At 39.2% G+C, this 26,256-nt stretch overlaps 1 protein-coding gene and 1 long non-coding RNA gene across 2 annotated transcripts in view; one reads left to right on the top strand and one right to left on the bottom strand.

Moving 5' to 3' along the window:
• Positions 1-9,436: 9,436 nt before the first annotated feature.
• Positions 9,437-11,087, bottom strand: LOC127536268 (uncharacterized). Its single transcript, XR_007945264.1, has 3 exons — positions 10,683-11,087; positions 9,846-9,954; positions 9,437-9,686 (listed from the first exon to the last, which is right to left on the bottom strand). It is a non-coding gene; the product is annotated as an uncharacterized LOC127536268 (long non-coding RNA).
• Positions 11,088-12,044: 957 nt separating this feature from the next.
• The window catches only part of LOC110963193 (CMP-N-acetylneuraminate-beta-galactosamide-alpha-2,3-sialyltransferase 1-like), a 92,541-nt gene continuing 78,329 nt past the window's right edge, over positions 12,045-26,256 (top strand). Inside the window, exon 1 of the mRNA XM_022211424.2 lies at positions 12,045-12,451. The gene's annotated coding sequence lies outside the window, so the exon portion shown is untranslated. The remainder of the gene's footprint in view (positions 12,452-26,256) is intronic.

Raw genomic sequence — 26,256 nt, 5'->3', positions numbered from 1 at the left:
GCAAACACTTACTACTTTTGATTATATCCCCACTGCACTGTGTCCTCCTCTCAAGCCGGCCCAATCAACCTGCATGTCTTGCATGTACACACACACACACACACACACACACACACACACACACACACACACACACACACACACACACACACACACACACACACACACACTCACTCACTGCCCCTGCAAGCATAGTATAATTGGACAAAGATTTGAAATAACAGCATCTCCCAGTGGAGAGATAGTTTTTCTCCTGGCAGCAGTGAATTGATAATCCGCTCTGTAAAATACTCCTGGGGTCCTCACTCTCATGTGGAGCTGCTGCTGAATTGGTAAAGGCGGTATTCAGGGGCGCAACACTCAATTCTCCATATCTCACATCGTCTAATCCTAATTGCCCCTGGCTGCAGAGCCACAAAACAGCAACATGCCAATAACGCAATTAATTACATGACTCGAACTCTAATTTATTTGTTACCATATCCACAAATCTTGAGTAGTTTACTGCTGCGAGGCAGACTTGGAAAGTTTTCTTTGATAATCTGAGAGTTTCCCTCCCTGATGTAATGTGGCACTGTCATGACAGCATGTCACGGCCTGCCCAATAATCTCTGGAAAAGGTTGCCATGTGGATGCCATTTTTATCATCCCAGCTTCAAGACTGATGATTTTATTTGACTGTAGGGTAGAGAAAGTTGAGCGTAAACTATCGGAGGAAGCAATAAATGTGAAGCCAGTGCTAACAGTAGCGCTGCCACTGTTGGAGAACCAAAGGAGAAGAGGGATGTGTGGGAGGAGGTGAAAGACCCATCCTTGGAAAAAAGCCAAAAAGCACTCTGGTTCATTTTTCCACAGGTGTAATTAGGTGTGCATCTGGAAAACAGTGTGAATGCGAGCACCGCTATACACACCGAATAACGAAGGGCACGCAAGCTCAGTGTCAACAGCACTTGATGATGGAGGGTCTGTTGAAGTCGGGCGATAGTGAGGCAGTTTCCCCATCAGAGAGTAGCCCAAGAAACTGGTAATCCTTTTGCATTGTGAGATGAGATACTGTAGTTAGCCAAGTGACCTTGGCTCTATGTGAGAAGGATATTGCCAGAGGGCTGTACGCCTCATGCTGGGAGATATTGCTATTTGGCGCACAGATACTGCAGCTGAAGCCCAGCATGCATCACACTCTCTGTGTTAAAAAAAAACAGCACATTCTTGTGAGTCTTTTACTGTTTGGTTTCATGTTAGTACAGAACATGTTTGCTATTTTTATACTGAATGTTATTTCAGTGGAAATGATCATTTTCCGTCTGTTATCTTTCTCTCACAGTGAAAACAGACCAGATTTTCCTGCTCTCTGAGGGTGTTCTAAACAATTGTGAGCCAACCTTTCAGCCCCAGATATTAAAATGAATTAACTTACGCTTCATTTAACCTGCCTGACACTGTACCAACTTCAGACATGGAAATCACAAGCAATATTAAATTAATTCAACATCTTACCCTTTTCCCTAAAATATTCTTAATATACATCCACTTCCCCTAGGGCTCATCACACAAGGTGTCAGCACACTGAACTCTGCTGTACCAATGCATTGCAGGTTTTATATACTTTGGAGTGTGTGAGTGACTCGAGACAAGGAGAAATGAACATCTTGGCTTCTAATCAATGATGTTTAATGACAAATATAATGATGAAATTGCTGACTGCAACCTGTACTGTTTCTCTGACAAACACCCTCCCTAATTCACGACTCATAGATGTAATAGAAAATAAAGCTCATTTGAAGAAACAAAGTTTGAGACCACAAAATCTATCTTCCATTCATTGTTAATTGAACATCTCCAGGCTAGCATTTGAGGGGAATTGTTAATGTTCACAATATTGATTGCCCTGTACCGGGGCTTCACAGTAACATTGGCAGCACTGCAGAAAGTGCACAAATCCAATCTTGCCCCCCTTTTTTTTTGTAATTGCGAACTGACATTATCCCCCACATTAAAATTTCATGACTTGGGGACAAAGGCACGCCTGTGAAAAGTAAATCAGCCAGCATTGTCAATCGAAGCATGAACTAGTCAATGTAATTCCCAAAAACTTTTGGAAAAGTAACCTTCAAAGCAAGTTTGCTACATGCAATAGGCCTGCATAAAGCTTCAGCTGACATTTCACTAAAGCCCTCCTTAAGCAGTGATTGTCCAGTCGTAGCTGTGTAATGGTAGCTGTCAAGGTTTAGCTCTAAAACTGGCTATTTAAAGAGTTTGTATAATGCTGTCTTTCTATCCTTTCCAAAATCAAAAACAGAAAACTCAACTGCGTCACCATACCAGTTAAAAACAAAGAATATGCACCTGCACAGTCAGTGTGGGAGACGTCAGCGTGGCAGCGTCTGGTGTGTAAACTGCATCAAAGGAATATACATCAGAGGGAGAATCAACCACAGATGGTGATGTTTGTGTGTCCCAAATCCGATGCCCTAACAAATGTGGTAAGAGCTGCAGTTATGATTTGCAACTTTATAGGACAACACAATCTGCCGATACTGAGCAGCACCCTGAGAAATGAAACCAGCATGAAAGTTCCAGAAACTGCAGTTCCTCAAATGGCCACTTGTTGCTGTCTCTAAAAATTAGTCTATCCCCATCGGTCTCCATGTTAAAATGTCCGAATTTACAGCAGAAATAAACATGTTTACAGCCTGATATACAAAATGGTTTTGGCCCCATAGCTAACTATAGCTAGTTTTGTTGTTCATGAGAAGCACAGGTTGAAGTTTTCCATTTGTTTCAATTGTAGTCAGGCTTAAATTTCTGCCTAATTAAGGGTGGGGCCACTTTGAGTGACAGGTGGGTTGTCATTAAAGGATTGTTCTCCTCATGACCTGTTTGCATGACCTGACTCCGCTCCACTCAAGCTCCATGTTTTAGATCAGTTTTTAATAAGCTAGAATAAGAAGTCAGGTTCTGCAAAGACAACAACACACTGAGCTTCAAAACCTCTCTACAGAAAACTGTGAAGATGCGTAGATTGCATCTTTACCACAGTCTATGGCTGATATCTATTCAGACCACCTGGCTAAACTTGAACCACATACACTACCGTTCAAAAGTGTCGGGTCATTTAGAAATGTCCTCATTTTTGAAAGAAAAGCATTTTTTTCAATGAAGATAACATTAAATGAATCAGAAATACAGTTTAGACATTGTGAACGTGGTAAATGACTATTCTAGCTGGAAACGGCTGATATAATGCAATATCTACATAGGGGTACAGAGGAACATTTCCAGCAACCATCACTCCTGTGTTCTGCTGCTACATTGTGTTAGCTAATGGTGTTTAAAGGCTAAAGGTACATGTCCACGAGAGCCAGCAAGTTCCCTCATCCCATGTGTTTCAACCTGCATTCCAGAATGCGTCCCTGGAGCGTTCAACAGCTCATTTGCATGAAGTAGATTTGACTTCTACTTCATGCAAATTCGATGCAGCATTCACAGGTCCGATGTATCGCAAAACTTTCGTCATGCATCTAAACTAGCCGTCATTTAAAAATGGATCTAGTGGACATGCATAATTGATTATAAAACCCTTGTGAAATAGTGTTAGCACATGAATAAAATTGCCCGGGTGACACCAAACTTTTCGACGGTAGTGTATATGTTTATGGTGATTGTTTGTCAATCAATGATAACTTTATGTACACATCCATAAACAATTCTGAATGGGGTAAAATACATAGGCTGTCATTTACAGACATTCTGTATCAGTTGACATATATGTTTGCTTCACTTAGCATCTCTGGCCAACATATTTACTGATGACAGTTGGAACTAAGCACTACTTCCACAGCCAAGGAGCAACCTTAGTTTCTACGACACTTGGTTAACATTACAAGTTATATTAAAAAGTATAGCAGGCGGAAGTCACAGCAGACAAATTGGAGCTTGCTGACCTAAATAGAGTGAAGTTATGGTCTATATCAGTCACACCTGTGCTTTTCCTGCCAAAATATCTGCTGTCAAAAAGATCTATTGTGGGCAGTGGCTAGCATGGCTCACTGGAATACTTCATGGAGCTGAGCCATTGTTAACAAAATTTCTATCACTATATTCCTGACAGGACTGCCAAGACAAAGGTCCATTTCCTCAGTGTAGCTCTGCCCCGTTCTCTTGGATACTGAGGGAGTTCACACTTCAGCCAGATGTCGAGATTTCAGTGGGAGATGCAGGGAATATGTTTAATATTTAGAACGTGTTCATTCATGCCCCTCAGTCAAAACAAGAAACGCATGTAATGACTTTTGAAGATGCTGAACATGAGCATTAATCTTGCTGTAACACATGTGAACTATCAAAGTCCAAGGGTTTATAAATTAATTCATCTGTCACTGTCGTGGAAAGGTGCCACATATGCATTTAAAGAGGTCGCTTCCCCAAACAAAACACATTAAAGACAAAAGAAGAGTTAAATCCAGCTTGTATGTGTGCTCACTCAGCAGTTACAAATGGGGGGAAAAAAATTCTAGCATTTGGATGTTGTCATAACCTGGATGACTGAGAATCTACACAATCATATCAGAACAATAAACATTTCAAAACTAGCTTTACTGCATTAAATATCAGTTATATTTGATATAAGGTTTCTTCCTGTTGAAAGGGAGTTTTTTCTTGCCACTGTCACCTTAGATCTTGCTCTTGTTCAGGCATATGGGTTCTGTAAAGCATCTTGAGACAATCTGAATTCTAATTGGTCCTATGTAAATACGATTGTCTGAATTGAAAATTGAATTAGATTTTGAATTGTCACAGGGTGCCTGAATTTTGTATTTTTCTATACAAAGTATAAAATCCAACGACTTCAGCCAAATTTGGAATCTGAGATTTTCTCATGTGCAGCTGGACATTTTCTCTAGTGGAGTGGTTTATGATCATCCTGAAGTGTAAAAGCCTTCAGACAGAGTTAATGTTCAGTAAGAGTAAAGAAAGAGCCTGTTCTTACATTTTTTCTTCCTTCTTTGACTAACTTTGCTGCTCTCCTCAACTGCCTTCCATTTTTCACACAAATTCAGCTTTAGCCGAACGTGCAGTCACTAAGTGCATATTAGACATCTTTTAGAGGATATACACGAAACACTTTAAAACAGTAACATTACAGCTACATATGAAGCAAATATTTTGATTCGCTGGGTTGCTTGCTACAGGTGATAACACCTGCCAGTGACAGTTGTGGTATTATAGCCAAAATCAGCTTTGAGATGTCTTGAGCTCCAGATAGCAAACGTTTCTCCTTTGTATTTTATTATTGGCATAAACGTTTGGAATTGAAGGTAGAGGGAATACAAATGCACCATAATGAGTGCCTTTAATATTTTAGGCCCGATTTTATGAGTCAGTTTCTAAATTTGGTGCAAAACGCCATGGCAACAAATGCCACCATATGCACCATCAAAACCCCAAATGTTACTAAAAAGCAGGAAAAAAAACATGATTTTACAGTGCATCACTCTATTTCTATTGCCCTGCTCCCACTTTACCCAGGCTGTCTGCTCCTCCATACACACTCCTCATGCACTGCAGCTCTACTCCATCCCCACCAGCCCACCACACACACACCCACACACATGCACGCACACACTGCCAGCAGCCATCATTCCACCGTGTATGTTCAGCTGGCCTGTCAAGTCCCCATCCAGCCAAGTGCCCACCCATCTGTTGAACCTAAGACAGCATGCAAATCTGAAACCAGAGAGGAAATGTTCTATCAAACGATGAACATATCTGCATGCAAACAGTGGCTTCCAGGGGCCTCTATGGTCTCGGGCCCCAGGGCATGCTGCAGTATTGGACGCGAAGCAACACTGATGTAAGATTCAGTCTTGGCCTTGATTAAGCAGTTCATATTACTCTATGTATTCCTTCTTTTTTTTAAAAAATCTGAGTACATTATGTTTTATAGTAATTGATGTTGGTTAAAAAAAGAAGAAAGAAATAGCTTATTAATTTCAGTTGTTTTAAAAATTTCATGTTTATGGGGCGGCATGGATCAGTGGGGAAAGTGGCCGTCTTGTAACTAGAAGGTTGCCGGTTCGATCCTCAGCTTGTTGAGTTAATTGCGAGGTGTCCCTGAGCAAGACACCTAACACCTAATTGCTCCTGGTGGGTCGTGGTTAGTGCCTTGCATGGCAGCTTCTGCCGTGAATGTGATGTATCATGTAAAGCGCTTTGGATAAAAGCGCTATATAAATACAACCATTTAAAAGCCAGTCAGCTTCAATCACACTGACTTTAAGTTCCTCTCTGGCCATTGATTAAACACCTCACAACTCATCTCAGTTACATATTTAGAAGTATTTTTGCTTTGAAATGAATCCTTTAAAATGGATGGGAATCTACACTGTGGCTTTCCCCCTGCTGCAGCTCGAGCACACCAGCTCTGTTCAAACACTGTAAAATACTCTATGCTGCATGGTGGCAAATTCAAATAATGGAATAAGTAATTCAAACTGGACAACAGATCTGAAGAAGAAGATAAAGAAAGCCATCTTTCCACTTCAGGCAAGAGGTGGCACCATATTTTACAGGAACGTAGTTGACCTTTTCAGACCAAAACCCTGAATTCACCACAACGACAAACATTACTTGCTGCAGGTTTATGGGCATGTAGGAAATAGAACAACAGAGATTTGTTATGTTAGCCTACATGGCAATTTTTATGTTGAAGATGGTAATGTTGGAGAAAAGAAGAATGACACTCGACGAGGACATCGAGAGGGAATGAAAATAGCATTTGTTGTCCTCTCCAGTTAGCATTTGTCCTCACTGAGTTTAAAGAATCATCTTTGCAACCGGCAGAGCATTATTTCAGGGCTGCTCAGAAGTACTTATCTGGGGAAGGTACTTTCTTTTACCCCAAAAACAACCCTGAAAGAGGTTCTACACAGTGTTTCTTGCAGTTAGAATACACACACATAAAGATTCAGTCTGTCCTAAGAAAACAGTTAAGTTCCTGCAGTGGAAAACTCAATGATGCTGGTATGGAAAGTCTCACGGTGTAAGCTGACAGGATTGATCCCTTAGGTTTGTTATGTATCAAAGTCCAGATGTCTGAAACGTGTGAATGCCCAGCCATGGCACTGATTGCTTATTTCACTCGCGATGTCTTTTCCAGATTATCAAAAATACAATACAGACATGTTAACAAATTTAAAACTTGACTTTCACCAGAGAGGGCTTTTGGCTTTATAATGTGTTGCTATATACTCAGAACTCTCTTCTTAGGGGACAAGAGGACTACATTAAGTATTCAAAGTCCTTGAAATAGAATAGAATAGAATAGAATAGAATAGAATAGAATACATTTTTTTGATCCTTTACAGGAAATCACTTTGTTACAGCAGCATGTAAGCATGCAGACAACCCACAAAACCCAACAGAACACCAACACTAATAGTCATCAATATGACCATATACACAGTATATAAGTTAGAAAACAAAAAAAGATTTAAAAAAAAAAAAAAGCACAGCATGTACATCATTTAGTTAAAATATTAATGTGAATTGAAAAGCCTGATTGCAGCTGGTAGAAAGGACTTCCTGCTGTCCTGCACTGAGGGGGGATGAGTCAGTGGCTGAAGGTGCTCTACAGATTATGTAGTGGGTAAAAAGCATTGCTCGGTATTATAGAGTTCAGTTTCCTGAGAATTCTCACCCCAGCCACCTGTTGGACTGATTCCAGCTCAACTCCATTTGTGGAGCTCGCCTTCTTGATCAGCTTATTTAGCTGGTTTCTGTCCCCGGAGCGAGCCCCCTCCCTCAACACACAACCCTAAAGAATAAAGCACTGGCTGCCACAGAGGTAAAATGTACATAGTGGAGGCCTGCTGGGGGTAAAAGTCTGCTTTGGTCCGTCTTGTGCACTGCCTCCATGTGTCTGGACCAGTCCAGCTTGTTGTCCAGCTGCACTCCCAAATATATATATATATATATATATGTATATATATATATATATATATGTATATATATATATATATATATATATATATATATATATATATATATGTATGTATGGCATGCCGTTTAGGAAATTATATATATAATGAAACTTGATATATATATAATGAAACTCGATATATATATAATGAAACTTGATATATATATAATGAAACTCAATATATATATAATGAAACTTGATATATATATAATGAAACTCGATATATATATAATGAAACTTGATATATATATAATGAAAATTGATATATATATAATGAAAGTTGATATATATATATAATGAAAGTTGATATATATATAATGAAAGTTGATATATATATAATGAAAGTTGATATATATATATATATAATGAAAGTTGATATATATATAATGAAAGTCGATATATATATAATGAAACTTGATATATATATAATGAAATTGATATATATATAATGAAAGTTGATATATATATAATGAAACTTGATATATATATAATGAAAGTCGGAATATAGAATGTTCAGATTTTCATTCCATCTATTCAAAGTTTCATTCCATATATTCAGACTTTTTCCTACTGAGCCCTGGAAGGACATGGCAAACAAAAACAGGAACCTTATTGGACATTTGCTCTTCAGATGAGCTCTTCTGTGATTATCTATCTGTCTTCATGGTTGTCACAGGGAATGGCGACTACGTTTGAGAAAACAGGTAATTTTTAGAGATGTTTTGATTCTGAACACTGAACGTGTTAGCATTAGCTTAGCTACTTAGCTTCGACTACATTTGCATCCCTACATAGCTTAAAGGTTAAACACATGCACCATATGTTGATGATAATGATAATATCTATGTTTATCTTTATAGCTGGTCTTAAGGCTAATTACGAGGCAGAGGTCAGCTGCTGCCTGGACACATCCATGATCACGCCACTGGTGGGACACAATTGTACTGGATTTCAGCTGAAGGCTGCTGTTCTGTCCAAACTGAGACATTTTTATTGTGACATACCCTCCACTGTTGTTAGCTTTTGATTCAATAATTTTTTTTGAGATGAGGAAATCACTATTGCATGTTTCTAGTTAAATACCCTACTTTTATGATATATCACTACAGCATGCACTTTTTATATTTTCCATCAATTTCACCCAAAAGTTGAATAACTATTTGTGAGCAGTGTATGTAGACACATAATAGAAGCACATTTCAATAATATGTCTGCTGCAGTAGTGCAGTTTATCTACCTAGATTGGTGTAACAGTAAAAAAACAACAACGTATGCTACTGATGTTTCTGACTAAAATCTGCTTGAAAAGCACAACTGCTTATCTGTCAAAATGTGTGTAACAAAAGTGTGCACTGAACACTGAATAAAGTCTCTGTAGATTATAGACAAAATTTGCATCTCTCATCACAAATTTCTGTTCATTCATCCAAAGTGCATGAGTAAAATACAAAACAGGTGAAGTACTAAAAAAGATTTATTTTCTAGAAAAGCCAATAGTCAACAATGCAGTTTAATTCTGGGACAGTTGCTCCAGCACCGACACCATGCGTCCCATCAGTGCAACCAAGGTTTTCATTCATCTTCTGGATGTTCTGGAGCATGGCAGAGGTCACGTCTTGGTGTCTTCCGATCTGTTCCAAGAACCGTTCCTCTGACCTCTCCAGATACTGCAGAGGATCCACAGCAGCTTCCTGGTTCCCTTTTCCTGCATAAAAGCACCAAAAAGTACTAGTTGTCAGTAATTATTTTCTATTTTCATAAACACAGTTAACTTAAAGTAAATGTTCTATTTTGTGATTTTAGGATGGGTCAAAAGATAACATACTGATCATGTTGATGTCTGCATAGTCTAAACAGATCTTACTTGATTTGGTCTGTAGAGAGGAGGACAGCGTGGAGGAGCTGCAGGACGGAACCAGTAAGCTGCAGACTAGTGCTCCTGGTAACTGGACCTCATCATCCAAGGCCGACAACTAAATAAAATGAACAAGACATGCTGTTGATAGCATCTGTAATACAAATGATTTTATCCATTAACTGATTTATTGCTTTGTCCATACAATGTTAGAAAGTGTTACAAATAATACCTGTAATAATTTCCAACAGTGATAAATGCCTTGTTTTATTTTACAACAAAAAACACCAAAAGCATCTGTGTATAAGAAATCAGTGCATTGGATTTCCACATCTGCAAAGCTAGAAAATCACACATCAGAATTTCACCTTGAAATTATGAAAATAGCTGCAGATTACCAGTACTCTTTACTTCATTGTGTTAACTTGATCATTTGAATCAGTTTTTTAGACTTGTATTACTGATACGAAACATAATCAACACATAAATTAAAATGTGTTCGCAAAGAGTTCACTGGTTCTTCAAGGGAAATTTCAATGATAACCATATAGTTCAGTAATATGATTAATGGGTCATTGTGCAACAGCGTGGGAGGTTCTGAATACAGGTCTTGGACTGAAATATTGCTGCTGCTTTCCTCCGGTTTTATAAGGAGTTGTTTCATAGCTTGTTAGCTTACCAGCGGCTAACTGGCTGGCAAACAATAGTTGAACGCCAACCTCTAATCACTGATCCGGTGTCCGGACCGCGTTAGCTGGCGGAACGTTCATAATACTGATGTGGGACTGTTGTAGCTAGCGTATTCATAGTAGGATAACAGCAGGATGTTGGAGAAATAAAACTTACCATTATCAGGATCGCTGGTCTGCATGGCAGACTCTTAGCGCATCGCACTGCTTGAATGTCTGTGTGTTTCAGGCCGATTTTAAAATAAAACTCAATAAAATTCTCGTCCGGGTGAGTGTCCTTCGTTGTCGCTTCGCCATACGGACATGTCCCTTCCGGGGCTCGGTAGGAAAAAAAGATTTGATATATATATAATGAAAGTTGATATATATATATAATGAAAGTCGATATATATATAATGAAACTTGATATATATATAATGAAAGTTGATATATATATATAATGAAACTTGATATATATATAATGAAAGTTGATATATATATAGTGAAAGTCGATATATATATATAATGAAAGTCGATATATATATATATAATGAAAGTCGAGATATATATATAATGAAAGTTGATATATATATATAATGAAAGTCGATATATATATAATGAAAGTTGATATATATATATATATCAACTTTCATTATATATATATCAAGTTTCATTATATATATATCGACTTTCATTATATATATATCAAGTTTCATTATATATATATCGACTTTCATTATATATATATCAAGTTTCATTATATATATATCAAGTTTCATTATATATATATCAAGTTTCATTATATATATATCGACTTTCATTATATATATAATTTCCTAAACGGCATGCCATATGTATGTATATATGTATATATATATATATGTATATATATATATATATATATATATATATATATATATATATAACATTTTACTTTATTCTTTGGATTGATAAAAACTGACATAGAAAATCAGTTGCAGACATTTGAAATGAAACTCTTGCTGAGGAGCAACAGTATTATGTTTCAGCGGCATCAGGAGGGAGAAGGTAAGCAGTTACCCAGCTGAGGGCACAAATCAGATCAACAAGTCTCCTCAGGCCTGAGGCTATTATAGCTCAGTGGACTTTAGTTTGGGTGAGTTCACCCTGCTCACTGCAGTTAAGTCTCTCTATTATCCTATTAGTCAGTTACATTTCTAGAAACACTTGTGGATGAAAATCTACAAAAATAGATATATGGTGGATCAAGTTTTATCCTCAGGGACACTATAGGAATATTACAGTGGGTGGGTAGAATATTAGGTATCGTCAATCAGAGCTTGTCACTCTTTGCCAGTGTGTTTAATAATATAAGACGTGAGATTACAGTAAAAGAGAATGAGGAAAGATATGAAGTTGGTCCATAAATGGATGAGATAAATTCTTTATTACTATATAGGTTATTGTTTATTCTTGCAGCACCAAGCTGCAGGCGAACACCAGGACCTGGTCACGCATGCCAAAAAGAATTTAAAAAAATTAAAAAAAATCCTGATGAGAGAGTGTGTGAGTGAGGATGCTGAGGGGCGTAGCAGTGCTGTGCCCCTCATGGTCAGCGCTCAGGAATTAAAATGCATGCTTCTCATTGCCTGGGAGCGAGGAAAGGTGGACCCATACGCCAGCAAACTGTTCCCAGCCATCCTCCTGCTTCGCGGAAAAAAATGAAACCAAAACGCATGGATGTTCTTGTTCCAGGAGGAGAGTAGCGGACCTCCTCCCGGTCTTTTAATATTCAAACAAGCAGCGGTGCGGGGCTGCCAGTTTGGAGCTTGTTTTCCCCTTAAATTGGACCCTTCAAGCTGTGGCAGGGCTCATTTGCTCGCTCTTTCGCTCTCCGTGGAAGCGCCGCTGCCTCCGCGCTGCAGCGCAAATAACGGGACTTCACTGGCAGCTCGAGATTGACTTTAGGTGAGTATGGAGACACAGCCCGTATTTTTTAACTCTGTAGACCGCACTGTATTCACCTTATATTCTAATTATAGCTTTAAAGCTGTGTTCGCTAAACTGAGCGGCGCGCGTGCAGGCTTAAAGTCTTAAAGTGCTGCTGACCAGGTGTTGCACTTTAACTTTCTTCTGCAAAAATACAGACTTGGATGCTTCATAGAAAGCAGAAGGATGCTTTTATTGTCCTGAGACTGAAAAAAATAAATAAATAAAATCACCGCTGCTTGTTTATAAGAACACTTGTTAATGTTTAGAACTAAAAATGTATGCTTTTTATGTGGATATCAGCTGAACTGTACGTATTTGTCGTCATTGTGAAGAGTCTTGTTGACAAAAGGCAACTTCTTGTCTTTGGAGGGCAGCTTTGGATTTCTTGCCTGTGGATTCTTTGGTAGGGGGCTGCTGGCTAACTCAGGCAGTGCTTATCTGTTTTACTTGGAAAATTGCTGTTTAAACCATCCACTGTGTTAAGCCCAAGCTTGAGCAACTGTTGATTACACAGCAGACGTGCAGAGGGGAGATATCTCTGAGCAGAACACTTCCCAGTAGCTGTCTGGTGTCCTGGAAGCAGCTTCATTAAGTACAACAACAATCTCCTCTGACAGAAATCTTCCTAATGTGTTGTAAACATTAATCACTCTGTGTTTCATTATCTGTGTAGTACCCCGGTGTTGGTAAACTCAGGCGTTTTTTTGGGGTTATGAGTTTCGTAGTGATCCCCTCTGTTGTGTGTTTTGTCTGAGATGTCACCTCATTTACCACTGGAGGTGTCTGCAGCCCACTGGTTAATTCTCCACTGAAATCTCCTTGCCATTATAAATAATAAGCAAGTAGAATACATTAGCTCAGCCTGTTCCTCATCACATCTCCAATCAGATTGGATGGTGTGACCTTGGGGGACCGCGCTGCAGTATTTAGAAAGGAGGGTGGCAGAGATGGAGATGGGGTGCTTTGGTGGCATCCATTATCAAGGAACCCAATTACATGTGGGAAATGTAGTTGCCATAAGCAATTGCCATTTGTTACACTATATAAGATAGAGGAGCTATTTTGAGAGAAATGTGTGTTATCCTGATAATATGCACTTCAGACGGTCCTCGGTGCTTTCTCATCCGTACATACATTGTAATTTAAAAGAAGCGTGATTCCTCTGAAGCAAAGTCCTTTGTGGGCTCCTTTTTAACAATGGTGCATGCAAGAGGCAATGAGTCACAGTGAATCATGGCAACTCTCGCCAGCTGCCAGCCAGATGAAGACATGCTGCAAGGAAAAGTCTGATGAAACTGCAGTCGCAGTTTTGCTGGTGTTTCCACTTCAAAGCACGCCACGGCGAACAGAAATGTATAGCGCTCCGCGAGGGTGCCGAACAGCTTGCTCAAAGTTTGTGTGAGTTTCTTTAACAATCCAACTTCCAGCTTTAAGATCTTTCCTGCGAGGTATTTCCTCCAGTCTTTAGCTGCCATGGTGTGGAGGCTGAGTTAAGACAGCGAAGGCTTTACTGTAATCAGTTATTCAGCTCTGGCATTCAGACTCTCAGCTCCAGACAGAGGAATCCCCGCGGCTCACCGCAGCGCCAATCAGACCCTTTAAGTACATGGCTTTGCAACAAGGTCTGGGACCAAGACTGCAGCAGCAACGGCAAAAATGTTTCCAGTCCCCGGGGTGGTGGTCTGCATGCATCCGCCGCATGTACAAGTATATTTCACTAATAGTTAGTGTCTTTTGTTCAGGCCTTCCGACTCACTCACACGCTGTCTTTTCCCTTCAAAGTATTCCCCTTGGACTTCTCCCTGGCTTTTTGATTTGCCCTCTGTTTCCACTTAACAGTCTTGGCTATTTTCCAAGAAACACCTCAGCACCATTCTTTCCCCCCCAAGGCATGAGCAGACTTCTTATACTTTGGGCACATGTGGAGAATACATGGCATTTACTGTATGTGAGCGTTCACAAAGCAACGTTTTACTTTATCTCGGCTACATTTTCCCCGCACGGGAGGTTATCACAGATGATTGCAAAATGACAATTTAAACACGGCTCCCTCCACAACAAAGAAAGCCATCCGGTGATTGCAGCCCTAATCTTTCCCAGGCGCAATCAACGACATCGAGACTACACTTCAGTCCTGCAATTAGGCTTGTCAAATTACCGCGTGGCTTTTATCTGCCACTGCTTGTTTGATAATGCTTATTGGCAGGTGTCGTCGGAACAGCAGAGATAGGAAATGCACAGCTGATGCATTATGTAAAACCGTGCTGTACCATGCTGCAGATGTTTCATCCCGGCTACATAACCATACATCTCCATATTGCAAACATCCTCTGGAGTTTTCCTTTCATTTTTTCTTCATTTTGATGGACACATGCGCCCTCCTTGACTTTCATCATTTCGTTGTCAACCTTTGCGCCTCTCTGTAGATTGTCCCCTTGCTGTCCTAATCGTTTTCTGGTACAATCCGTTAGCTTGAGAGTGTGCATCTCTCCTTTAGTGTCATCATCAATGTAAAGCATCCACAGCACCTTTTATCCTCCTTATAGTCATGTTGACAGGCCTACAGCGTCTGCGACCTTGCGAGGGAAAATGCCTTCATTCTTTACTAAAATTGAGACTCACCTACACAATATACAGCACATAGTGTGTACAGTACGTTCTGCATGTGTTTGGCTGCTTCTTTTGTCTTCAGCTGGATTTTATTAGCCAACCGAAAAGGAAGAAAAATAATTTTGTCAGTGGGCTCCACATGCATCCTTTTTCTGTGGGTTTATTTGAAGGAAAGGCTAATTGTTATGCCTCGGAGGTCCATTGTTAATTAGAAGTTATCTCGGGCAGCTCTCACATGGTCACCGCTCTAATTGGCAGTCAAAGCTGTGTACCACCTGGCCTAGCCTTTAACTCACCAGGTGCTCCCAGCAAAACTGCCGGCCTTGGCATTATGTGGGTATGGACCTTTTAAACAAAGACAGACAGCAAAGACTGAGGGAGGAAACGATGGAAACAAGCGGAAAAGATACTGGAGTGGGAGCCACGTGCCGGACAACTCTGCTAAAATGGCAGATCAGAAAAGCAGCAGTAAAAGGTTATTTCATGCTATGTAGCTAAACAAGCTTTTTGAAGGCGACACGAGAGAAAGGTTCAGAGAAATTAGTGTAATCTTTTGATTCACACATTGTCACACATCACACCTCTTTGTTTCAGATTTCTAGCACCGCAGGGGAAGTGAGGTGGCAGCACATCAACACTCCACACAGCCTGTGCAGGTTTGTTTACCTGGTATTGGGGGAGAATAAGTTTCGCCCCGTGAATATGAACAATAGCTGGCATCAGAAAGGTTTTAGTGTCTGTTTCAGCATCTGTCCATGGAGAACTGAATTGATGAGAGCAGTCATGTGGTAAAGTCTCTTTTTTTTCTTTGTTAATCATAGAGGAAGATGAATGTGAAAATCAATTCAAGCGAAATATTTTTCTAAAACAGAATCCACATTCGGTCTATTTTTCAGCGCGGCTTTAACACAGAGCTGGAAACATGGAGAAAAGGCAGTGATTTAATCAAGAGATAGTGCAGCTGCTTTTCACAATGAATTGGAAACTCACACCAGGAAATCACACCATCAGCTGAATAGTGTGAGACTCTTCCTCATATGATTGAGAGTCATGTTGTGTCTCCGCTGTGAGGGAAAATTCATCCATGACCCTCATAAATCTTGACTAACGGGTCCAAGAGCGGGGGGAATCATAATGTTTTGTCCTTTCAAAAGGCCAGACAGGTGTGACCTGCGTATGACACAAACAGACCTCTGATAAAATGTGCCTTGCATCGTTGTGCTCCGGAGGACAAAAGACCTCTTGTCTTTTCGCACCACAAAGTCGATAGCTTTGTTTTGTCTTGTTGCTCCAGCATCTAAAGTTCACACTAGTTCCCAAATGTGTCGTCCTTTTGTTCTTTGATCACAATGGGAATTTGAGATGTAAAGTGGATTTAGACTATGCACTATATCTTGATGGATAAAGCAGGGAGAAGTGCTGTAAAAATGTTTTGTAACTGCGTAGTGATAGTCAGCCTCAGGCAGAATGTGTGAACGTCGTACAGCAGAGCAGAGGATGATGTGGATCTGTGTGATTTGTTGTTGTTGCTGTTTATTTTCTCCAGGAACTGTTGTGTTTAGGCCCAGAGCTTTGGCAGCGTGTGTTTCATGATGTCAGCCTACGTATATACAGTAAATGTACAGTGCATCACCAAAGAGAAAAAGCATGTGTTTAATCCACATATAAGCATCTGCAATAATGACTTAGAACTAAGCCGCAAATGTCAATTAAAAAATATATGTAGAGGGGAAAAAACAGGCCATGAAGAATAGTTAAGATAGCAACCCACTGCCCTATACAGACTAATCATAATAAACAGGCCTATCACTGTTATAATTACTGGCAGTAGAATCATTACTTTCCCTAATGCTCCACTGCAACCATCGTTAATAACACTTCATTAATTAAACATACTATGGAAAACAGCAGCTCTGCTCAGTGAAAAGGACTTCTCCTTGGATGGAACCACAGAGTTACAGAGTGCAGCCTAATTTTGCTCTGGAGGTCATTTCAGGAATAATGAGCGAGAGAAATGTAAATACTCTTCTTTGCTTAACTGCTGGATCACTTGAAATACCGGGGACAAGCTAAATCTGAGATTTAGGTTCATAATGACAGCTTATTTTCATACAAGCTGAACTACTGGAGTCAAAATGAGATCTTTATGCTCTGGAAAAAAATAGATCGTCTGAGACAGGTATTGATTGATGGTAAGTTTTAACTGTACTGTAATTTTCTAGGTCTTGGGAAAATTGCAAGACAAATTTTAGACAGCTAAACCCATAGATTTTCTTTGTGTGAAATTGGCAGATTGGTACCATCTTCATGTCTGGAAGCTAAATGCAGAGTAGGGTTCTGTTGAGGTAAGCTTAGGACGTGTGATTAAAAAATTATGACACTGCGTCTGTAAAAAGCAAAAAAATGTTCCTGATTTAAATTTGGCCAGTGTCCCTTTAGAAGGAGTCTCCTTGTGCAGCATTACATTGCTCTCAGTGCTCCTGGCATAACACCACCTCAAAGTTCTGTTCTGACCACATGCTGGTGCACAAACCTTAAACCTCCACAAACATCAAACTGACTCAACCTTCATGTCAAGGACCATCAGTGGTGATCAGAGGTGGGTCTACGGCCATAGCAATCATTTTCAGTGGAAAAATCCACAGTCTTCTAGTCTGGAGAAGAAGCTTCCGGTCAACATACTTGTCGTTTTTTCAGCATTCTTTGGGTTGTGCACTGTGAGTTCCTCCGACAGGGTCGGACTATGAGTTCTACTGTAATGTTTTGAAGGGTCTTACAGGTAACAATGAATGGGTCTTACAGTAAAAATGAATTTAATTGTGACACATGCCATAGTGCAAATGCACTTCTGCTAATGTTCAAAATGTGTTGGTTTTTTTTTGCCTGCACCAACTCATTTATCATTCCCTCCCAGCCCTAATCACAAACTTGACAGCCTGTGACGTCCTCCTCCTCCCCAAAATGAAAGTCAAGTTGAAGAGTTGCTGTCTTCCCCACAGTGGGGGAGATCCAGTTTGGATTGCAGATGATGCTTGACATACTTACGGAATGGAGCTTCCACAGAGCATTCCAAACGTGGCAGGAGCGCTGCGAGCAAGAGCATCGCTCCACAAGGATGCTACTTTGAAGGGGGTGGTGCAGGCCTGAGCAGTTATTCAGTTTCAAATTGAAATTGCAGTTTCAAACAATACACTTTGCAAACACAAAGGCTGCTAATTAGGATGGACGATATGCAGCATATCTGATCTATGATTTAAGCTGTCATGTTGATTGTTTTAAAAATTCATGTTGTCCTAATTTGATAGTCAAACTTTTGATGGTGCCCCAAAAAAATCACAATATCTGTTAGAAAATGCACAATTAGATTTTTCTTTCACGTCATTCAGCCCTATTGACCAAATTATGTGATTGGATCACACTTCGTATTTTAGCATGAAGGCTACAAACAGGGAAATTAGCTAGTCTGTCTAAAGAAATGATCTCTTGTGTCTAACTCGTGCTCTGAACCGAATGTCAGGGCTTCGGTGGCATTTGTTTTATGATGTCAACATTACCTGAATTTACTGGCTGCTTAGGATCAGCAGAAATAAACAGAGCATCACCATGGGCACTGGATGTGGTAAATTTGTTAGAAAAAAAAGCAGTCACATAACAATATTAGCATTTATTTGCAGTTGTGTTTCTGGTAAGTGGCAACTTCAATATTCTCTCTGCTTTTAGCCCCACCAACACCTCAGGGAAGTATCTGGCTCCTCAGCTGCTAATTGCTGCTCACCATTCACCAGCTAGTGGCTAATTTTGTCTGTTATTTAATTCTGGGTTTTTAGAGCTTTTTCACTCACCACTGCAACATCGTGTGACTTAAAATGGCTCGGACAACAGCAGCAGAACTGAACCAAAACAGATAAAATTGCAATGGACAGAAATCTAGAAAAGTCAGAACAACAACAACAACAACAAAAACCCAACAAAACTTAAAAATACAGCCCTCCTCTGACACCTCCTCAGTATATGTCTCGGGCCATTCCGCCAGATCAGCATCCACATGCTTCAAACGAACAAAAATAGTCAAGTTAAAATCCAGCATTCACTAGTCCTGTTTAACCCCATGTTTGCCATTTACTTTGTAGCTCGTTGTACTCTCTTACCTCCTTGTGATTGGCAGAGGTCCCCTGTTTTGGGCTAGATATCCTCCAGCCTGAAATGCAGAGCCAAGATGAGGTGTAGAACTCTAGTTTCATCTCATACCAGTTGAATTACAATATACTGAAAGGTTTGTATAGAGTTTTTGCCCAGTGTCACCTAAAAAAGTCAGTGACTGCCTTAGCTTGAAATTGTAGGCCAGATAACCCAAAAAAGCAGCTGAAAGATGCTAAAATGTTGTGCTGGGCTGAGAGGACCTGCAGTTGTGTGATAATGGAGAATCAGAATAACTTTAATAATCCTCACAGGCAAGCTTCTTTGCAACAGCTACTGGATTTCTCTCTTTTTTTTGTTTGTCTTCTTCTGTCAGTTATCACTACCAGCTAGCGCTCACACACAAACACAATCCATTGTTAGAGTAGGTTATGCTGATTAAAGCGTCTTTAATGAACACACATCAGACTGTTTTTTTTAATTTTCCTCTTTTCACTCTTAGAAATATGGGAAACAAGTACATTCCACTGAACGTTGCACGTCTAAAATGCTGCATTTCCATATGCAATTGTATTTAGATTACTCCTAACAGCACTGAGAATTAATCATTGCTGCAAACTACTCATAGCTGTCTAATAACTGCATAAGTCTTGCATTTCTGAAAAATGTTTCTTTCCACTGTGTAGTTAGTTACACTGTCTTTCCAAACGTCTTCATCAGAGCCCCACACACATGCTAGTTGGCTTCTACAATGTTATGCATAATTACTGTCTTCAATTTGGTTCTTTAATCAGCATTGGAAGTACATCTGGCTGGCTTCTACGCGGCTATACTATGGATATCTGAAGTGCACAGACTCTTTCTAATTTCCAAGTTTTTATTGCCTTGAAGGCTGAAATGAAAACCTATTAAATCAAACCTGATTTTTCCATTTTCATTTGGATATGCCGAAGTTACGAGGAAAAGGTAAAAATGAGAAGCTGCTAATTTCTGCCCCTGTATTAAAAATGGAAAACGAAAACTGCATGGTTGTGTAATGCTGAACGCCCTGCACTTTTTGCTTTTTACTTTTTGATAACACCCGTGACCTTTTTGGATAAGTTTCCACCGTCTCAGTAAGTCTGAGCCTAGAAATTTTCCTCTCATTTCTGTCTTCAGACTGAAAGGCGTTTCTCTGTGCACACCCCTTTCTGGATCAATCCACAGAGTTTGTACGGATGTAAAAGTCCAGGATAAAAACCTTCCCTTTGTCTCGGCTGCTTGGTTGGTTTGGCTGTGTGCTTTGGTTTGCTGTCAAGTTGAAAGATGGATTTCTTCGTTGACATGAGCAGTGCGTTCTGTTCCAGAGGGCAGCACATTTTCCCCCAAAATATCTCAGTATTTGGAGCAATTCATCTTCCCATTTACCCTGAGCAGAGCCCCTGTCCAGCCTTATGGATGCAGCACTTAAAGAAGAATACCTGTGTCATTCATAGTTTGGTTCCTGATGGCTAGAGTTTACTTATCACCATCACTTAGAAGTTTATGCTGAGTGTACATGAATGGTGTTCTCTGAGGAGCATCATTTATTTTCCACCTCATTTATCCAATTACTTGACTAACCTTAGGGGTCATTGTGGATTATGGAGAATTATAATGTCCACAGCTGACACCCTGAGCCGAGGTCACTCACTGTGTTTAGGGTGTCTCTGGCATGATGTGTCCTTGTTAACCATACATTATATATATTTAATTCTTAATGCACTGTAGTTGAACCTACAGCAGCTTCAGGAAAGACAATTAATTGTACGCTGCCATTCAAAAGTTTGGGGTCACTTAGAAAGGTCCTCATTTTCAAAAGAAAAGCTTTTTTTTTTCAATCAAGACAACATTAAATGAATCAGAAATACAGTTCAGACATTGTTAATGTGGTAAATGACTAGCTGGAAATGGATGATTTTAATGGACTATTTACATAGGGATACAGAGGAACATTTCCAGCAACCATCATTCCTGTTTTCTAATAGTATAGTGTTGAAAGGCTAATTGATGGTTAGAAAACCCTTGTGCAGTTGTGTTAGCACATGAATAAGAGTGTGAATTTTCATGGAAAAGATGAAATTGTCTGCGTGACCGCAAATTTTGAACGGTAGAGTACGTACAGGGTGTCCTAAAAGACCCATTAATTGTAATTTTTTTGCCTCCACAAATTAAATACGGCTTTGTCGAAAGAAGAAAGAGTTGTACTGGTACTTTTCAGTAGATGTGAAGGATGGACATATCAAAAGATAGGGTTAGGGTTAGGAGTTACAGTTAGAGAAGAGATCTTTTTGGGCTTGCATGCATTTTAGCCATGACCAGTTCTGTAGTTACTGATACATTTAGTCATCCAGAACAGGGTTTGTCCATGACACTGCCCGTTTCTTCAAACTTTCTAACCACCTTCGCCACCATGGAATAGTCAGGTGCGATTCTCCTTGGATAACATGCATTAACACACAGATTTGCTACATTGTGCTGACAAAGATTAGCACCATAGAAAATAAAAACGAGTGTTAAACACTAAATACAGCCCATTTCACAACTTTACAACCTAATTTTCACAGGAACCTTCAAGTAATATCTGTTATCTGGTAAAATAAACACATTGTTAGGCGTTTGGCGTCAAAATATGCATTTTCTTTGAAGAAAAGCTAGAAATTCCAATTGGAGTTTAGCATTTAAGCTAGCGGCGATTAGCATGCTAAAGTCAATAAAGCTGAGTAAATTTACAGACAACAACTGGTGAAATCAACAGCTGACATCTAAAATTTTGTGCTTGCTTTAGTTTGCTGAGACACGCTGACTTTGTTAATAATTTAAGTCCCAATTAAAACTGCAGCTTTTGCAGTTGGACTCTTGCACTGTTTAAAATCTTTTGATATAGAGGGTGTCCCTGAAGTCTGAACACATCAGAAATCTCATTTACTATAATTTTTTCCCCTCCACAGATTAAATATGGCTTTGTCTAAAGAAGAAAGAGTTGAAGCGGTACTTCTCAATGGACGTAAAGGATGGACATATCGAAAGATACCAGATGAATTTAATGTCAAGTGCATTTACCTTCACTTTGCCTGAATTTTGATATATTTGGATACATTTACAAGCCAATTGTATTTCTAATCCACTTCTAAAGCAGTTTGGATTAATTTATAGGTATATTCACCCTATAGCTACTTTTGAACAGAGAAACTAATTACTTAATTACTAAATGTAAATTATTTTAACTTCATTTATTGGTAATTTGGTAATATAGAAAGTTGATGTTGAATTAAAATTTGTTGTACAATGTGGAAAAAGAATGTAGAAAATATTGTAAAGCCTTTACAAAAGGCAACAAGCTATAGACGCTGCAGGCCGTAGTTTAAGTTGCTTTATTCTGACCTGTTCCTCAGGTCGGGGTTTTTTTTGTATCGGATTTGGAAATCCTAAGAAGAACCAAGGATCAACTTCCAGTACTGGGCGGCGAACGTCAGCCCAAAGAGTCGAACAAACTGGTAGTTTGTAACCCAGCTGGTTTCAAACACATAACTGCAAACACTGAACTCTGAACAATTTACACTGAAAGACTAAAAAAGACACTAAAGACAAAAAGGACTATTTTATTTCATTTTACTTACCTTTTACTCTCTCTTTGAAAGCGCTATTTTGTTTTTGTTGTGCACGAACCCTTTCGCAATTTAAAACTTTGAAATTAAATGCAAATTGTTTTCAATACTGTGTCATCTCCCTTGTTCTCACACACCCTGGGCTCCTGCAAATTTAGAGTCTTCTGATCTGGCCTATCCTCCTTTCTACTGTAGTACTTTGGTTAAAGGTAACTATACTGCCATACCTAGTACAAAAACAGTACAGAAGCACTTTAAGTGTTACAAGTCCAACTGTCTTCTCCCACTACCAGCCTGTATGCAAAGCTAAGCTAGTCGACTTCTGGCTACTGGCTTGATGGACACATATGGGATGAATATTGATTTTTCATCTTATTCTCCGCAAGAAAGTGAATGCAGAACTGCCAAAATATTGCTGTGAGCACGTCATATCTTTTTGTGACTTATTATCTTTGAAGTTGAATCGAGACTCCCAGGATCCAGAGCTGTGAAACAGTTTAACCCTTCATGCTGTGAAGCTGAAATTCACAGCTGTCAATAGTACTTTGAGCTTTCAGATCAAAATCTGTTCAGGTGTGACTAAGTAAGTAGTCATTATTTGTACAGAGAGCCAGCTACTAATTACTGACTAATGGTACATGATTAGTGTGACATCTTAGAAATAAATGTGAGCTAAGTTTGTCTATTATTCTACAGACACTACCCAAAAACATCTTTTTTTTTGGATGTCATTGTTTTTCTTTTAAGGCCCCAGTTTTCTGCAGCTGCCCTGTATGATTCCAAATTTCTGTGATAATCCTAAAAGAAAAAGATACTGGTTTCTGTAACATGTATTTTTTTAGGTGAATACCACCATTGGCTCCTTGTACAACCTTTTGGAATCAAAGGCATAAAGTTAAAACTCCATTTTCATCCAACCCCGAGGTGCTTTTTCAGATAATTCTGAGAATCTGAGTGTGTCTTCTTGCATAATTAAGATGAACTGGATGTTATTTTTAGGGGGAAAGTTATGTCTGCTTTGCTACCTGACCGTACAGCCCAGAAACCTTGCAAACATGCAAATGAGCGGGCATATCCATGGAACAGGATTCTAGCACAGGGTGCATACTGCAGTTCTTCAAATTGCTGCTGGCCTCTTTGCTTCTCTGGTGGGCTTGTTTCTGCACAGTCATTCATCTCAGAGGAACGTCTTGGTCTCGGTGAGATCCTGCTGCCGCATTACCAGTCTCTGATTGCAGTTTTATTGTGTCATAAGCTGTGTTAATGGGAAACATCTAATTTCCTTCTTTTAATCTTTGAATTTTTACAAACACAAATGTAGATTTAAGATGTGTGAGGTCATATGTTTAATTGGAGTACTGAGGACCTCTGATAACGTTTTAGATTTTAGCTAGCAAACAGGTGTAATTTATCTGTATCATGGGATATTAGGAAATGTAAATACAAACATTCTGCTGTGTGTTATTGAAAGATTTCATACTTACTACTAACACCAAACATAATTGGGTGCAGTAATGTAGTTCTGATGCTGATGCTTGGGAAATGCTGTAAAAAAGCAAATATAAGCCTTTATTTATCAAAACTCCAGAGAGAACCAGGCCTTTATTTGAAACAGTCTAATAGATTTCCACTTTTTTACAAGTATATTTTATGTCTTCATGTTATATTAAGAAGCCTCCCTGTTTTTGAGCTGCTGCTGTTTTAATTTAATGTCATTGCAAACCAATTACTAAACTAAGGCACCGCTTTCTCTTTTCCCTTTCTCTGGAATTTTGATAAAATCAAGTTACTGTATGTTTCCAAAGCCCTAACTTCATCTGTAAAAGCAAAAGGGACTGAAATAATTTTGTTTGTTGAAATCGTATTCCTGTCAAGAAGAGAAACTCAGGAAAGGGAAACAGTGTACACAAAACTGCTGGGCAATTTAGCTGAAAAATGTATTACGATATTCAGCTTCTATTTATAATTAATGATCATATCCAAAAGTAAAAGGATTTATTTAGATTTTAACCATCTCGCTTTGACTTTACCAACTAACAACAGAATATTTTCATGTGGGTACATGTTAAATAAGAAAACAAGAAACTGAGGAAACAGGGCAAAGCACAACTACCTCCATCCACACTGAAGCAGGTCGTTATGGCACATGATTCATTTAGAACATGGTTGCCTCATATTGCACCTAAACATACAGAATACAGGAAAACAGCTCAGTTGTGTAGATACATTTCTGGTTAAAGTTGAAAGCCCAACATAAATCCTGCATCCTCCAAGTGAAGACATGAATGTGCTGCTGGTAATGTTACTCCAATCTTTGATTCACCGTTGTGCTGGACTCACCCACTGAGCTTCACAACAAGACAGGCTTCATCTTATTTCTTACAATTGGAAGCGCAAACTAAAACCTTGTGACTTTCAAGCTGTGTGGTTCCCATTTTCACTGATCAAACAGCTAAACTCTTCTGTGTTTGCTATCAAAGCTGAGTTGTAGAAAGCGGGGCGAAGGAAATGAAACGGAGACATCCTCACCTCCAGCAAATCAAATGACCTGAGCCCTGAGAAAGAAGTTTCTTTCACTGTTGGATCCAAGGATGTGACTCACACGTATAACTTTCTCATCATCCAAGTAAACACACACAATCTCTTTGTCAGATTAGGTCAATCCATCTCACAGGGGCTAGTAATCAGCTTAAAGGATAATGCCACCATTATTGAGTTTTTTCCCTTATCTGCAGTGGCTACTGATCTCCTGTATCCACCTCTGATGATTTCCCTTTGCTATCTACAATTTTGAATTAACTTATTTTATTGCCTTCATTGCCTCCTGAGTGCATCAAAAGACTTTGTGGAGATTTCATATTTTGTAGTTATCCACCAGAGTGAATGTGATGAAAGTGGGAAAAAATCATTATTACCAGCCATAGTGGAGCGTTTCCTGACTGTGCAGTGCACATATTCTCACCTCTCTCTCATGAAAGATGTTTTTCCATTTAAACATGACCTCAGGGTGAGTTACCATTCTACGATTTATAGTAATAACTGTGACAATTAATCCATCGACATTGATGGAATCAGGCCTGCGTCGACATGCACAGGATCTACGAAGCTCACAGAAAGCTATTCTAGTGTATTTTATTACTACGTAAGTAGAGTAGATCTCTCAAAAGGGGTTACATGTTTAACTTGCATGAATAAAATAGACAAATAAAAGCCTGTAGGTGCATATCTGTCATTACCTTCTGCACTCACATTGTTCCCCTGATTACTAAAAACCCCATGTTTAATGAATTAAATTGCTGGTATTGATTCGTTTTTGCTGAGGAGAATGTCATTTTATCTCTACAATCAAAACACAGATAATACAACTACACTGACTCAATGACTCAATGTGCATAAGAACGCTGGTCT

Source organism: Acanthochromis polyacanthus, chromosome 11 (assembly GCF_021347895.1).
Source record: "Acanthochromis polyacanthus isolate Apoly-LR-REF ecotype Palm Island chromosome 11, KAUST_Apoly_ChrSc, whole genome shotgun sequence".
Taxonomy (NCBI): domain Eukaryota; kingdom Metazoa; phylum Chordata; class Actinopteri; family Pomacentridae; genus Acanthochromis; species Acanthochromis polyacanthus.
This window is presented reverse-complemented; position numbering and strand designations above follow the sequence as displayed.